The sequence below is a fragment of the Semicossyphus pulcher genome, unplaced genomic scaffold (genome assembly GCF_022749685.1).
Source record: "Semicossyphus pulcher isolate SPU_LCO1_2020_fin unplaced genomic scaffold, fSemPul1.0.p SCAF_18, whole genome shotgun sequence".
Lineage (NCBI taxonomy): Eukaryota > Metazoa > Chordata > Actinopteri > Labriformes > Labridae > Semicossyphus > Semicossyphus pulcher.
This window is the reverse complement of record NW_027211691.1, coordinates 22,256,131-22,268,825: the sequence shown is the minus strand read 5'-3', so window position 1 is coordinate 22,268,825 and position 12,695 is coordinate 22,256,131.

The following is a 12,695-nucleotide window of genomic DNA, read 5'->3' as shown; positions in this document are numbered from 1 at the left end:
AATGAGGGGATCCAGCTGCCCCTAGCTGAGTGTGTATTGCAGCCACAAAGCCAAAGTGTCTGGGACAGGTGTTGTGACAAAAAATGCTTCCTCTCTTCTCTGGACTTCAATCAGGAACTACCCTGCAGGCTGTGCTCCATCCTCCATTAGTTTCTCGTGGTTGGGTTAAGCTGTTGGTGAATATCACTCAGTTTTAGAGTCCACGCTCTTATTGAGACAGAGCTGTCCACCTCCGCAAGGCCCCTGGTTATTCACACAGCTCACACTAATGGGTTCAAGGTCTCATCTAGATCATTATGAGTCACCGCATTACCTGCCTGGGAAAAGGTTCAGTTCAACAAAATGAAAAATGGGAGCTAACTTTGGCATGAAAGATGTAGAAGAAGAGGAAAAGTCTGATCTCTCTTTTTCTTTTAAGCAGAATTTCATCTCCCCACCAACAAACAGAAGGAGGATTTGCATTTGTTCACATTTAGAGTCAGAAAGAAGCAAATACTCTGTATTGTTTCCTTTTGTTGTCAGTCCTCCTACACAGCTGCACCCACAGCTCTGTAGAACAACTGAAAGAGCAATCCAGATATTTGGTGACAGGCCTCTATCAAGTTACAATGAAGCTCTGGGATGAAAGAGCTCCTGACTCTCCCCCAAACATTATGTAAGCTGCGTCAAAATAACCCCCTTTTTCCCAGTGAGGAGTTATAAATATTGTGAGTGGTAATACTGGGAGGGGATGAAAGTTCTGAAAGTGCTTCAAACTGCAAGTAGGACGGATAAAACTATGCCTGGATCTCACAGGATCCGTGTCCAGCGCGTTCCGTCTGCGCCGCGGTTCTGGTCCGTCAGACGGCGCGAGCCCTCGCCCACAGGAAGCGTGTCTGATCCGCAGCGCAGCGGAATGCTGGCTCCAAGCAGCTGGATTCGAGAGATCACAAGATCGCGGGAGAGCTACATTATCGCGCGAGAATTGCGATAACTTCAATGTTAACCAGAGCAACACACAAACAACAGTTCAGTTTGCACCTCTGAGGTTGATTATCTGCTCATTTGGAGATCATTACGTTTTGTGCTTCTACCATGGCTGAGTACACTACTTAATTAAAAGTGACGCTTCTGGGACGCGCCGGAGACGGACCGCGGCGCGTGCTGTGGAATCACGATCATTGACTTGAATGGGCGCGATCGACTCCAGAGGTCGCGGTGCACATGGAACGCGCCGGAGACGAATCCTTTGGAATTTGAGGGCAATAACCAATGAAGGACAAGCAACAGGAATATCTATCATGTGAACACCTCATTGATATTTTGCCATCTAAGATGATTTTGTCCTGCCCTTTAGAAATAACTCATTGATGTCTCTGTGATTAATCGTTTTTGTGCTATTTGGGATGTTTTTGAGCCTCGGGTATCTCTTTATATTATTAATTATTGAATAGATAGGGACGAGAACATCATGACGGTGAAATGTAAGTTGTGTTTGTCAGCTGTGAAGAGCTGGACTTCAAATGTGAAGAAGCATCTGCAGCTAAACACAGCTCCACAACACTGGTGGGACTAAGAGCCTGTGTTGTATTGTTGTCATGGAAACAGCTGTGCCTAATACTATGTGCCTCTGCCCAGTTCACTGTAACATTGTTAGCATGATAAAGAGCTGTAATGGTATGTATTGCGTCTCTCATTCATGTTTTGAGGCTGCACAGTTACAGGTTATGGGCCGTAAACGAGGCTATGCAATGATGGTAGAGTCAATACATTCAAAGGGGGTTTAATTTATGGTAACGCAAAAGTAATCCAACGCGTTACTTTTCTCAGGAAGTAACACAGTAACGTAATGAGTTACTTTAAAAGTAACGTTACCCAACACTGGTCATGGTTTCATGCTTGAAAACAGTTTTCAATTGAAACTCACAGAGCTCTGCCTACGCTTGTTGACTAAAAATGACCTGAGATGAGGTTGAAAGCACAAGAAAAAGCTAATAAGTGGAACTTGAGTTCAAGAGGTTTTTTTTTTAACTTAATTAGTGTAAATTTGCTGCTAAAAGTCCTGCAGTCATTCAGGCTTTGGTTAATCACCATTAAGAACAGACTCCTAACTCTACTCTCTCAGGTGCAACAAGCCTCTATTTAGTGCCTTACTAAATTGTGAATATGGATGATGTCATTTGGAGGTGGCTCATGCATTATTTCTCCAGCAGGGTGCATTGGAGAGTTGTTAAGGCCTTTCAATGGATGCCCATACTCAGTGACCTGAGATCAATGTCCCTTTGGGAAGGAGCTGAGGACTGCTGGTGCCTTTTGGAAGCAATGTGTCAGCAAGCAGAGATACAGAGAGAGCAGTGTGCCGAGAGGAGGATGTTATGGTGGGAGAAGAGGAAATCTTCTTAAATTGCTGGAGTTAACAGTGCGTGGTCTTCTGTCTTTGATGAGAGCTTTTTATTTTACTTTAGAATAAACTTTTTGCACGTGGGGTAACATGCGGCTGTGAAAAATCTTATAATTTTTACAGAATTATGTGTGCAACTGACTCCGTATCTGCTGTTATCAAATGATGTTTCGCTGCACGGTGGAGGAAGAGGTGATTCGTTATGCATTTTTATGTAAACTCTGTCTGCAGACAAAATTCCACTCACAGACTGATAAAGAAATTTGAATTAAACCAAACAGAAGTCAGAAATAATGGAAACTGGTCTCTTTTTTTTCCCTCCTAGCTGTTATCGTTTCGTTCTCAGTGCCATTATCTCTCAAAAAAGGGAAAGACAAACAGTCGCTTCTATGTTTTGTCTGTTTCTGCACACAGACTAATTCCATTGTCTTCTGCAGTTTCAGTGGGTTTAGAGTGGGCAGTGAAAGCTGCTTGATCTCGAGGAAACACACCCCATATTTACTTCCAGGCTTTAATAGAGTACTGCAGATAATCCATCTATTATTTTAGTCTGTGATGCTATGTGATCATTGGCACAGTTTATATCCGCATTGCCCTGGGAACAGGCTCCTCTGTGGGATAAAACTGCCATCCCCACAGACGGGTGCAAATAAATCTGCTTTTAGTGTGGCCAGATTTCATAATATTTGTTTTTTGTATGACTCCTCCACCTTGTGCAACAGGACAGTGGATCTGAACCAAGTGGCAACTACTGAGGAACTTGAGCCAACACAGAAGTTGCAAAAACTGCAGTTCCTTGAGTTGGCCACTTGAGGCTGGCTGCAAAAGTGAGTCAATCCCCATTAGGCCCCACTTTACAATGCCCAACGTCACAGCAGAAAGAAACAAGTTCACCGCCTGGTACAAAAACAGTTTTGTCTAGTTAGATCATTTTTCCTATTCATGACAACTGTATGTGTTGATATATTATGGCTTAAAGTTATGCATCATGAGGGCCGTTGTTGCTTTGAGTGGCAAGTAGATGCTGCTAGCTGTCTGCTAGGTTTCAACTCTGCTAACTCAATTGCCATTTGGAGATTTTTTCATGCAAATATCATGTCTTGCTTTGCAATTTATTTTACTGACGGACTGTATTAGAAGTTTGAGATCCAGCTTTTTGCTGAGTGGAATTCTACAATTGTTTTGCTGATCTGTTAGCGTAAATTAGCAGGTATCAGTAGCCCCTTAAACGTCGAACTCCAGGACTCAAACTGGCAGTCGATAAACCCATAGGTGACATTACATTGGCCATTTTTTGTAGACTACAGAGGTATAAGGAGAAAGATTCCCAAGCTTCTGCATAGGTAAGGTGGATTTTTAGCAAAAAAACCCCCACACATCCTCAAAACTCATTTAGCTCGTGTGCAGTTGGGTCAATATCTTCTTGTAAGGGCTTTAGTCTCATACAGTGGTCAGCAAGGCCAACTATTGAGAAAGCAGAGCGAAGCAAAGATTGAAGGAGATATAGCGCTTGCTCTCTCACACCAGCACGCCGCTTTATATAAGAGGACAAGTATGACAGGAAGAGTCTTTTTCTTTTCTTCAGCCTCCGTCAGCAGAAAACCAAAGACTTATTCTCTTTATCTTCGGCCTTACTTGAAAAGATCATTTGCTGCTCAGGACCCTGAAACATAAGCTGGCAGATCCACTTGTAGCTGCTGTAGGAAAGAGGATAACAGAAGCGGGGGAGTTATGGTGGCGGGGTCCAACAGCTCATATACTGCAGAGGATGTCGTGTTGATTCCTTCTGGTCCCCCCCCCCCAGAGAGATGACACTCCACCTTTCCTTCACTTTTGATCCACACAGCAGCACCAGGTAGCTGTGATTGAGGGAGCCAATGGGGTGCTGATTGTTTCTAGCAGGAGCTGAGGACTTTGGACACAACAAACACTTATAAATAACATTAGTAATACGACAAAACTTAACAAGATTTAACGATAGGTATAGAACTTAAATGCATGTTGCTAAATGTAAAATGCAAACACAATTAAATCCATACATTTAAGCAATAATCTCAAAGATTCATTTAAATAAATGTCTGTTAAGTCACTATCTATCGTCGAATGAGGTAACACAACGGTGACTGAGCTTATGGCCCTCTGATGAAAGCCTTAGCATTTGCAGTGTAACAGACTGGGTGTCTGTGGCGACTGTCGGGGAAAAAATCACAAGCGTGCGCCGTTTAGTGATGTGTCTTCCATCACCCAGCAGTGGTTGGTCTGCCAGAGAGGGTAAGCGGAGCTAACACAACATAAAGCGGCTGTTTGTCCGGTCTCTGCAAATTAAATTAATAGTAAAAGAATACAACAAAAACCATGAACAACTAACGTCCAAATCATCACAAAAAGCATCTGTTGATTCACAAAAGACTTAAGGTTGGAGCAAAAAGCGATACTGTAAATAAGATGTCTTGAATGTTAACATAACAACAGCAAAACACAACTCTTGCTAGCTAGCACCTGCCTGCCAGCTGTAGCTAACGTTAGCCGGAGCACACGGCACACGACAGGAGTACTTTCAAAGCACAAAGCTAACTTACAATATTAATGCAGCTCGTTCTGATAGCCCTCTTCAGCAATCGTCCTCATTACTCTTCATGTTTGGCACCATGCTGTCCTAGAACACGTTAGCAATTAGCATTATCATAGCTGGAATTAGCTTTAAGGAACCACAAGAATACACAGACTTCACTGAATCGAAACTCGTAGCTTCTGCCAAACTGGAAACTGTTAGACTAACTTCAGGTTAGTGTTGTCCCGCAAGGTGACCAGACGTACAAGGATATAAACTTACCACTTTAGTTACTGGGCAGCTGAGGCTTAGGGGAGACTCAAGACACTGCTAGCCTCTTCCTCCAGGCGCCTTTGGATCCACACTGTTGAATTGTTCAAGGTAAGTGCCTCTTCTTTTTCTTCCTATTTTATAAACAAAAGTAGATCAAATATTGTGCTTTTTTGTGAGCTGCGCAGTGTCGAGATTATTTTCCTTAAACAGCAATTACAACTCCACTCCACCTTAATGGTTTGAGAGGAAAGAATGCTCCACTTTTTTTAGTCAGTAAATTGCTTTCTTTCCTTTTTTTCCGGATGAGCCAGCCATTTACCGCTGTCCTGTTATTGTGCTGCAGATACAATGCCACAGGAGCCCAAGGTGGGTCAATACTTTTCTCATTGAGGATGCAATAAAAGTAAACCGTCTCATTAGTCTTCCTATTCAGAAATTCTCATTTAGATTGTAGCCTGGATGCCACCAGTTGTTTGCCACTTAAAAGCTGCAGTTGTCATCTCCTCGGGGCAGAGCGGCTCCGTTTGGAAATGGTGTGGCGATTCAAGCGTGGTTGGTCAGCAGGCGGACATGTTCTCACTTCTGTGGGGCAAAATGATTCAGGGTGGATTCAAATGAAAGGTTACAGAAACAAGAAATACATTAAGCCAAGTAGTCCTCTTTACTTCTTTGTCCTAAGTTCGATGACAAGATCAATACTAATCATGTATGTTGGTTATATCTATAGCTACAGCCAACAGCTAGTTAGCTAGGCTAAGCCTATATAAAGGCAAAAGCAGAAAACAGCTAGCTTGGCCCTGCCAAAGGGTAACATGGAACTAACACTCTTAACTACAGATATATCACTTTTTTAATCCATACACAATAAAAGTTTTACGGGAGCCTGAGAGCAGAGAGTTCCCAAAGTTTCCATTGTTTGGCTGGCAACCTCAAAGTGAAGACAAGACCACAACAAAAACACAACCATTTACTTTTTGAACCTTATTTTTTGTTCATTTTAAAGTAACAATCTCGAAGAAGTTCATTTAAATAAATGTCTATTAAGTCACTATCTATCGTCGAATGACCTAACACAATGGTGATTGAGCCTATGGCCCAGTGATGAAAGCCTTTGCATTTGCAGTATTACAGACTGGGTGTCTGTGGCGACTTTCGTGGGATAAAACACAAGCGGCGCCCAGTTAGTGACGCGTTTTCCATCAACCAGCAGTGGTTGGTCTGCCAGAGAGGGTATGCTGAGCTAAGCGGCTGCTTTAGTGGTCTCTGCAAGTGTTGCGAGTAAACAGTAATCTACTATGGCTGAACAGACAAAGAAAAGATCGATGACTACAGATACAACTTCAAAAGCGCTCAGATGAAGGCAAACTCAAGGCAGACTAAAAAGGAAAGCGACCGTCAGCAATGGAAGAGTTACAACAGGAGCCAACCGTGGACGTCCCACACGCGTCACTGTCTGGATATCTGGAAAGTGTGCTCCCGCAATTAGCGTTTATCGCCATTGGTGGCACCAAAGACAACGAAACTGAGATCTTCCAGATTATAACTTTAATCAAACCAGATAACGTTGGAGAGAGAAAGACTAGCTGGTGACACGTTTCCAGTCTTTATGCTAAGCTAAGCTAACTGCCTGGTTATAGCTTTGTATTAAGTGAACAGTTTTAAGAGTTTTCATTTTCTCAACTATTTGTTTTGAGGAAAGCAAATTAGCCCTGTGATAATAAAGCTCTGGGGTATTAAAGTGCAGTATGTTTACTGGACCTGCAATGACTGTTATATTAAAAATACCAGCCGCCCTTTATGTAGGAGAGTAAGCATCAATTTGATGAGTTAACCTGTGGTAGTGAAAGTGGTTCAAAAGTTCTGTTTGGTCTCTGAAACTGATCCTCCACCCACTTAGCCTACTTATTTATAGAGTATACCAGTAAATCAGGATTTTCTAGTCATTTTACTTGTGCACCATCTGGGTCTGTATTGTATTAATTTGGTGGTGTAAAGGTGTGAAGATGTCCCATGTAATTTGTTTACTGACATCAGTACCATTCAGAGCCCAGGCTGCTTTAAAATGGAACTTTTGTGTTTTTATATGGAAAGTCAAGTAGCTACAAGATCTACATGGTTTTCAAGTACTAAATTGATAGTGCTCTGTTACTAGGCAACTGACAACACAAATGGAGATTGATGTTTTGTTCTTTCGCATTTCAACTGCAAAGGCAAGGAGCATAAAATAAGAGGAAGAGGAGAGCTCATCTAACCTCTCTGGTCAACCCTCACACACCAAACCAGGATGACTCACCTGGGACTTTTATGCCGAGGAAAAGTACAACATTTTGCCAGTTCTTGTTTCCCCTGAGGACCATTCAGATCACGGATGCCAAAGTCAGGGGGTCAGGAGCTGTGGAGGGTGTCTGGCGGCAGGGCCACTCTGTTCTCTGTGTGCTGAGGAGGTGAGTGACCTCGAAAAAACACACTCTGTCTTATTCTTCGAAGGGATCTCTCTTAGCGTTAGCATGTATACTGTCTGTGACCATAGACTGTAGAAAAAGATGGATGACATGATAGCTCAAAAGTGAAGCCAAAACATTTCGAGCGCCCCCTGCTGACTGGCTGCAGTATAGCTCATAAAGCCCGCCTCCTCCATGTTAACAGATGGGACGTGAGTCAAACTATAAAATCTAAATACACAACAAACACATTTTTCTCAAACATGGTTTCTGTCATTATCGTTAGTTCTTATCATGCTGCTTTTTGTCCAAGTGTTCATTTTTCTGACAAGGTTATTTTTACTTATTTGATGCTGTACAAAGGATGATTGACAGCTCCTGCAGCCGATCTGTAGAGGGGGAACGCCGAGAGGAGACGCAACTAAAACAATCACAACAGTCATTGAAGTTTCCAGGGAGTTAAATGTGTGTTTTGGTTGGCGGAGGGGCGGGACAACCTTACCGCAGCTCCACCCGCCGATCTCGAGTTTGTATGATTCACTTGAGTCAGTTACCCAGAGCTTGAATCCCTCAAGCACCCATAGAGCATGCGCACAAGAGACTTCCAACTTCCGGTTTAGCACTCCACTAACGTTAATGGAGATTACATTTTATTGTGCAGCTCTTCTAGACCTTCTGGTTGTTTTTGGACCTATTTCTGATAGTAAAGTGGGTAATTTAGCAGGGTTTGTGACGCTCGTTTTCCCATGATTGTGTGCGGAAAAAGTGCTTTTTGTGCCCTGTTGAACCAGGAAGTTGTAATTACACAATTTGACCACGATGTAATACTGTCTGTTCCTGGGGGCTTGAAGCACTCAACCAGTTTCAGAGCTGCCAACTCGACTTGACAGCTGAGTATCAAATTATCCAGCGAGTCACTGACTCGCAAGTCACAACCGCTTAACCAACAAGGCGAGTTCCACCCGCTCCCAAGCCCCGCTGATTCACACATGATTTTGGCTTCAAATTAGTACCATGAGAGTAGATACACACACATCGTCCATCTTTATATACAAACATTGTCCATAAAGAAGCTTCAGTTCCTTTGTCACCCTACTAATACTTTGATTTATAGCCACATTACTGGACCATAAACATCACTTTAGTGGTAGAATTTAATGGGTGTTTTAGAGAGCTCGGAAAGTCTTTTTGTTTCTTTTAATTAACTAAACGTTATTTTACAGACTCATCTACCATGGAAAATGAAATTGTGGAGAAAAACAGGGAATTCAGTCAACTTTTTAAGCATTGTATGCAAATATCCCAGCTAATGACGGACAGTTGTGATTTTGAAGAACAGAGAAAATCTCGTCAAAAAGATGATTTAAACTGAATCTAATGTCTTTGCTGTGTTAGTAACATATGTTCAAAGCATAAATACCTTATATCTATTTGTGTGTGGGTCTAACAGTCACATTAGCTTGTTTCATATCGTTCCAACATCAAGTGTTATAATGTGCCGTCATATAGTGTAGAATGCATGTGCCATTTTTAATTACATGTATTTGCATATTAACAGAAGCAGTTGTGTTGTGAGCAAAGAGAAAAAAACATACACACAGGCTGCTGTTCATTATCACCTTGACACGCTCTCTGTATTACTGGAATTAACTACATCACTGATATTTATTTATGCAAATTACCGTTTCGCACAAACACCCAGTAGTGTCATTTAGTCTCAGCTGTTTTTAGCAGCTTTAATTTTTGCCATGTTTTTTTGAAGAGAGTGATTATGGGGGTTTAACTCAACCTAAACCTGTGTCGAGTGTTTCCTAAAAGTGGGTCACCATTAATGGGAGCTGGGATGAAGCCAGGGCGCTGCTAAGGAGGGGCTGTCCTATTCGTCGCCTGGAAGACCCCGGAGGTTCCACTGTCCTGAAGAGCACCTTAAACCCTGAGAAAAAGAGGACACAGACAGAGGCACGCAACTCCAGCCCAGGTGGATGTCTTACCTTTGTTTTGATCTATAAAATAAAATCCAATCAAAAGAGAGACGTCTCTTGTATTCAGATCTAGGTCTCCAGCTCACAGAGGTCTGGTGAAAATCAAGCACTCAGAAACGTGGTTGGAAAACAATGAAAAGCTAATTAAAGTGTAGTATATGGAGAACACGCAGGCGAAGCCGCCTCAGGAATTCTGAAGTCTTGTTAGTGTGATTGTGATGAGATTTCCTCCAGACCTCAGTGAAGAGAAGGACACTGTTATTTAAGGTCAAAGAGTTTTTGGTAATGGCACAGGAGACAAAGGTCCTGATTGCAAACAGAAGCAGGAGGCTATACGGGAAACTGCCTGGTTTAGATTGAGGTACGTAGTCATCATTTGTTTTACTTTGTAACTTATTTAAATGGAAGTGATGCAGTTGCCGTTTTTCCAGATGGAGTTTAATTTGAATCTGGCCTTGGTAATTGGAGCAGTTGGTTGCAAAAATATTTTTTGTGGGAAAGAATGAAGCTTTGGATTCTTACCTGTAAAAACTGGTATTATTATGCCGGGCTGAAGCTACAAATTCAGAGGTCATGAGCCCAAATCTCCCAGCAAGCCCCCACCACCAAAAGAAACTCAAAAGACAAAAACTTCACATTTTAAATAAATTACCTGTAAGATTTGAATTCTAACACTTCCCCCCCCCCCCTACATGACTCTTGTTTTTGTTGTTTTTTAAAGTTAACCTCGAAGATCTGGTTTCGTTATCTACGGTTGTAACTCTTGATTTTCCTGGCTGACGGTCTCTTTCATTTTTCGACTGTTTGCCTTCATCTGAGCGTCGAGTTTGTTTCTTTTTCTTTGGATTTTCACTTATTTTTGAAGTTGTATCTGTAGTCATCCATCTTTTCTTTGTTTGTTCAGCCATAGTAGATTACTGTTTACTCACAACACTTGCAGAGACCGGAAAAGCAGCCGCTTAGCTCCGCCTACCCTCTCTGGCAGACCAACCACTGCTGGGCGATGGAGAACACGTCACTAACTGGGCGCCACTTGTGATTTTTTCCGCTGAAGTTGCACCCAGTCTGTAATATTGCAAATGCAAAGGTTTTCATCAGTGTGCCATAGGCTCAATCACCATTGTGTTAGCTCATTCGACGATAGAGACTTAACAGTAATTTATTTAAATGGAAATCTTTTGTATGAAGTAAGAAACATCCAACTGAAGATCCATCCATCCATTTTGTCTACTGCTTATCCTGTTGAGGATCACGGGGGGGCTGGAGCAGATCCCAGTTGTCATCAGACGAGAGGCTGTTGTCTGTCAATTACAGGGCTGACACAGACAGACAACTATTCACACTCATATTCACACCTACCTACAATTTTAGAGTCACCAATGAACCTAACGAGCATGTCTTTGGACTGTGGGAGGAAGCCGGAGTACCCGGAGGGAACCCACTCATGCACAGGGCGAGCATGCAAACTCTCGAACCAGGAACCCACACTAACCACTGCATCACCTTGTTGCCCACATACATACATTTAATGTCAAAAATAAAATCACTATAGCTCAGTTTATTGCCCTCAAGTTGGAAATATACCTCAGAATCTGTCCGCCTCAGTTCACTTCTCACCTGAACATCATTTTTCTTAACTTTCCATATCTCCACACTCCTTCATATGCTATACCCTTGTGTCACATTCACACAGTCACACACCTGGGAGCTGCCCGGTGCAGTAATAATCTTACTACTGGCCACCGAGCAGCACCACTGGAGCGATTGGGGATTAAGCGCTTTGCTCAAGGACAACCGTTAGCTTTGGAGAAAGGGAGAGAGCATTAGTTATTCACTTTTCCACCCCTTCAGTCACAAAATCACTTCCCAAAACTTTACACTCCTTATCGCCCCCCTCCATTCAGTCCCACTCCAAAAGGATTTGGTGCATTTGTGGACAAGGCGGTGACGCCGGACATCAACACTGCAAAGGACATGCTCAAAAACCCCTTTAAGAGGACTGACTTTGCCCCCTTGTTCACCTTACTTCATGTCCTGAGCCTCACCACCAACAGAAGCCGCTTCACAGAGCTTGTCAGGAGGGCAGGGGATACTGGGTAACCTGGATTTACCAGAGGGGGGGCTGGGTGCCCTCATGCAGGCCCCCGTGTTTGAGGTAATGTGAGGAAACCCAGCAGGGAGCAGGACTGCAATACAGAGATTGTTGTTTTGGTTCTGGTGGGCGTTGTGTGGAGGAAGTGGAAAAACTGCAGACAATAGATGAGAGGGGTTTCTCAGAATACTAAGCTTCCTTTGGGAAGCTGCAGCAGACAGTTCTGTAAGTATTTTAAACACTTTATGAGTTTGCAAAATATGAAAATTGAAGTGACTTCAATAATTTCATAAAGACGGGTTTGACTGATTTAAGTCCTAAAGAGCATGGAGGAATAAAGTATGACTCATCCACAGTCATTTGATTACATACAAAAGCAGGAAGGTAATTCTTTTCCTAAAGCCTGTCAGAAATGCTTCATATCAGTCACAGTGTTTCATTTGCTGGCAATTGGCATGTTATCGACAGATGTTTTTCACTTACAGGAGCAGATTGGCGAGAGAAATGTGACTTGCCTGTTGATTTCCACTCATAGCTTCCACATTTCCAGAGACAACAAACAGGGTGGCTACTATCCAACAATGGAAAGTGCCAGGTTTGGTATTAAGCTGAGATAGTTTTCAAAGCTCCTTTTACCAATATTTCTTCTTAAGAACATTTAATTAATGGCAAGTTGTGCAGAGAAAATGAACCCCACGCCTGCAGTTCTTCTAAACTCTTTACTCTGTTAATTAAACTCCAATGAGCTACTGGTGGGTCAGCCATTACAAACTCATGCTGTGCATTCAACCACGTCCAAACCTGTACAACTTTTTCTTCATTATAAAAGGAGATCCTAAAGTTTGACTAAAATAATGACTTTGTCTAAAATAAGGCTAATTAAATGTAGAATAATAGCTATTTGACAGAGTGCGGCAACCAAACAACTAGAGTTTGGGGGAAAACATAAAATTAAGGGGTTATACAATAAAAAGCT